The sequence below is a fragment of the Camellia sinensis genome, chromosome 9, assembly GCF_055761805.1.
Source record: "Camellia sinensis isolate YWXY chromosome 9, ASM5576180v1, whole genome shotgun sequence".
NCBI lineage: Eukaryota > Viridiplantae > Streptophyta > Magnoliopsida > Ericales > Theaceae > Camellia > Camellia sinensis.
In genome coordinates this window covers 157,499,301-157,503,798 of record NC_138969.1, presented here as the reverse complement: position 1 = coordinate 157,503,798, position 4,498 = coordinate 157,499,301, and the positions used below count along the sequence as shown (strand labels likewise).

Below are 4,498 nucleotides of genomic sequence, written 5' to 3'. Positions count from 1 at the left end.
ACCCTAACATGGGGGGGTGGAAGGCTGCGTGGACCGCGCTGCTTGGGGCACACCCGCCGACACTCCGGGCAGGCATGGTCAGATATAGCTGGTTCGAGGAGCAGTACAGAGGAGCTGAGCCTGAGATAGTTGACAAGACAGAGCAGTATGCCAGAGGCTTTCTCATGTTCCTTTTCGGTACCACCTTGTTTTCGAACAGGTGGAATACCATGGGTTTGTACTTTCTAAGCGCATTGGTGGTACTCCAGAGAGTTCAGTTCTACGACTGGGGCGCAGTCGGCCTCACCACTCTGTATGGATATATGAGCTCGATCTGCCGCATGAGCGGGACCTTGATCGGCGACTACTGGAGGGTTTGGGAGGTACACATCTTAGTTCCCCCTTTTCCCTTTACATTTTCTACTTAGCATTTCTTACTTTACACTTGTTCAACACACGTATTATCTACTTTGCATTCTCTGTATCTGCTCATACACTGTATGCTTTTTGCGTTTTCTATATCTGCTCATACACTGTACTGATCACATTTTCCTGTAGTTGTGGGTGCACGCAAATTTCCCGGCTCTTGCTCCAGAGCCTACAGAGGAGACCCCTGTGACAGTCTCGTTTCTCGGGTATACGATGGCCAGCTTCGTCGTAGGACCCGGGAGAACTTCATGTTCTTCCGACAGTACTTAGACACGGTGATGGCGCACGAGGTAACCCAAAACAAAGTCATCCTGTTTTTCAAACAACTTGATGCATACACATTAGTCAACTGATGGTAATTAATCACCTGTTCATTTTCTTATCTTCAGATCACATGGAAGCCATGGGAGGTGATACCATCGGGGCTCCAAGCCCAGTACGACGCAAACCACGGTCGTTGCTCGCTATCATATTCTCCTCGAGGGCCTGATCTGCCGTGCTTGGTTCTTAGGCGAGCATTTTGCGTGACAGAGTCTAGGACTACCTGCCCCCATTTATACCGATGGCGCCTCCAGCATCTATGAGAGAGACACACAGACTTTCTGCTGAGGAGGTGATCCAGTTTATGGTAGGTCTGGAGGCGGACTACTTTTGTGTGGAGGGCAACTACGCGACCTTTATCCAGACTTATCTGATGCCGCCTTTGACTGACGTCCGTGGAGGTGAGGGGGCGAGAGCTCTAGCTGCAAGGGAGAGAGGCAGAGGAGCTAGAGCAGCTAGGACTCGTGGCAGGAGGGATCCCGGAGTGAGACAGGAGCCGAGATGGCCAGAGCTGCCTACTTCACTGACTTATCGGAGACGTTCTGGGGTGACTTGCCAGATCCCCATCGAGCCCGCACCAGCTAGTCACGCACTTGTTGGAGCTCGAGGCCCGACCCCGATATGCACCAAACTTTACATTTTGCATATTTACTTCATTTAAATTATGCTTTATAGAATACTGATCCCTTCAATGTACTTGCAGGCACCGATAAAGTACACAGGGCAGGCCCTTGAGCTAGTGGCTTCCTTGACAGAGATGGTACAGACGAGCCTGGATCTGCTCAGCCTCTATGGGATTCCGGTAGGTTTTCAACTCGTACTTCATGCCATGAAACTCTCTACTGACGCGTTAGCATTTTTAACTGTTCCACACTGCACTGATCTGATACATTACACTAAGACACCGTATAGATACACTGTTCCCATACACTACATCGATACATCATCTGATATACACCATCTGATATACATCACAACTAATACGTCTTCATAAAATGCCCTCTTCAGATTCCATTCGAGATGCCAGCCCCATCGGACGCCGCAACAAGAGCCACAGCAAGACCTTCAGTTCCTCCCCCAGCAGCAGAGAGGAGAGGGAGATAGGCTCAGGCACACAATCGAGGTAGAGCCAGGGGCATCCGCAGCGGGAGTAGCCCTTCAAAGCCCATTCTGGGCGATGATGATGACGAGACGAGCGAGGAGGCTGAGGTAGCAAGTCCACAGTCTGAGTCATCTGATGGGGGAGACGATGACGGCGGCTCGAATTCTGCCAGTAGCGAGGCTGGAGAGGCTGAGGAGGGTTCCAGTTCAAGCTCTGATCCAGCTTCAAACAACGGTGCCGATGGTGACAGTGCTCCAGAGTCTGCTCCACCGAGGAAGAGGACGAAGAGGGCCTCTCGAGCTTGAGCTAGTCGGCAGCGATTCATATATTTTTTGCTTTGTTTTCTTTTTGCCAGTAGTATTAGTACATTGTATAGCCTTAGACAGTTTTATTTTCTTTAAAACTTGTACTCTTTTGCAAAAAGAAACCGTGATTGGAAATGAAAACTCAGCTTTGGTTTAAAAAGTGTTGCATTTTGTACTCTAAGCATCGCATAATATCGCACAGCATGAAAATGAGATTAATCTTTTGAAAACTGCACAGTCAAATTGCATTGTCTTAATCAGGTAGTGAACTGACTAACAACTGAAAAGAACAAAACAACTAAATAAGCAACACAAGGCCTTAACAGGCCAAACAACTCGATAAGCAAATTGCAATAACTCGATAAACAAAACAAAGATGATTACAACTCGATAATCAAACAGAGACAATTACAACTCGATAAACAAAACGAAGACTATCACGTCTTAAACAAAACACACCCAAGTCCAACAGGACCAAAACAAGACCTTGCAAGGTACAAATAACAAGACTCCATTGCAGCAAACAACTGAATCTACCCAAAAGAGGTCATTGAGCTTGAGGGAGAGGCTATCGGCCATGGAATATGGCCTGCCGGCCATCACTTCCTTCTGCTGGCCATCAATGTGCCCCTGCCAGCCATTGATGAGCCACTGCCGGCCATTGATGGCAGAACCTCCGAAACGTCGACATCTATCTTCCACTCACTGCCTTATCTTCCATAAGAGTTCCAGCTTTGTGGTTTCTTCATTTCAGCTCCATTTTTGCCCCAAATGGAACCATTCTTCGCCGAAAAACTCTCCAATTGGATTGCGACTTTGGATGGCTCGAAAAAGTTAAATTTTCGGGGTTTTAGGCTAAACGCACTATTCCCGCTGAGCTGTACTCCGCTGTGTTTTCCGTTCCTCCATGCCGCATCTAGGTGTTAGAACCCGGTTACGCACGTGTTTAGCTTTGGCGGACAAGAGATATGCCCCACAATCGAAGAATTCCAAGCTTTGATGGAATCTCGGCGCGATGAGGAAATCTTGCCCCAGTCGCGTTTTGGCCACATCCAAGCTTTAGGAAGGATGTGTGGGTTCACTTTGCATGATGCCCAAGCTTTGATTCACAATGGGGAGTTGGACATCCCCAATCTTATTCATCAGTTTTCTAACGCCGGCAACTGTGGTGACCACTTTTGGCAAAGTTTTCGGCAGTATGCCCTCTTCTTGTGTATGTTGGCCCATTTTTTACTTGCCCTTGGTTTTAGAGGATCTAGCATTCGCTTGATTGAAGTTGTCCAAGGCTTGAAAGAGGGCAAGAGTTGCATTGGCATGACACATACTGAAACTTTGATGGGCTTGGATGCTTTCCATCGTCGGAAGACAACCACGTTTGCAGGAAGTCCACTACTGCTGCAGGTAATGTTTCCCACCCTTCTCACATGTGTTTCTCACATCACTCGGCCCTCAGGCTCTGTTTTTCTCTCAAAACCCTTTTCTTACTTTTCTCTTCTCGTGCACCTCTGTATTCTTTAATCTCTCTTATTTTTAATCCCTCCCTAGGTATGGCTGATGGATAAGTTGAAAGTAGTGGACTCTTGGCCAGTATATTCAGCGCGCGGCTATTTCTTTCGCCCATGGCTAGTTGACTTTCTGAATGAGAGGTGGTGGTGCCACTAGATGTGCAACAGGTCTACTGTTGACATTTCTTGGCACTGCCCCTGGTTTGATCTGCCTGAGATAAGCTATAGCATGTCCCAGCAACCTGGCATCCAGTTAGTTGGCTTGACGCACTGTGTCTTCTACTTTCTATTTCGGTTCAGGCGCCAGTTCGGCCACGACCAGACTTGTCCGAAAGAGGGGATAGAGTACCCTGCTTCATTTTTTATTTGAGGCCCACAGCTAGACCGATACACCACAGCATGGAGAACAAGAGAACTTCTGGCCTCCGCTCTCACTTTCAGTTCTGCCCTTTCTGGCGAATGCATAGCTTGGCTGGAAGATGAGGCACAGACTAGGCCTATTTTGGCATATGAGGCTTCCACTAGCTCTGGGAGGGGGCGCAGGAACACCTGACTTAGCCATGCCCTAAGTTTATTGCTTTAATCTGTACTTTCAAGTTTTCTTTTTGAATGTAATAAAAAAACAACTTCAATTTGTATCAAGAGCCGTAGAACTCTGTATTGAAATCAATAGAATTGAAGGTTGTGGGTACTGAAAATTTTCCGTTTGGTCCAAAAATGGTCTAAGTTGTAAAAAGAGTAATTTGCGCAAAATCAACTTTTATTAAAACTTTTCAAAACCATTTTTGATATGGATCACAACTGGACACGCCCAAGATCAATCACAGAGATGTACAACCTCGGATCCAGCGACTGGA

At 47.2% G+C, this 4,498-nt stretch overlaps 1 long non-coding RNA gene across 1 annotated transcript; it reads left to right on the top strand.

Annotated features, from left to right (window-relative positions):
- The first annotated feature begins 541 nt into the window (after nt 1-541).
- LOC145799212 (uncharacterized) lies at nt 542-2,251 on the top strand. The gene is made up of 3 exons (XR_014341233.1): nt 542-698; nt 798-1,531; nt 1,738-2,251. It is a non-coding gene; the product is annotated as an uncharacterized LOC145799212 (long non-coding RNA).
- The last annotated feature ends 2,247 nt before the right edge of the window (nt 2,252-4,498 follow it).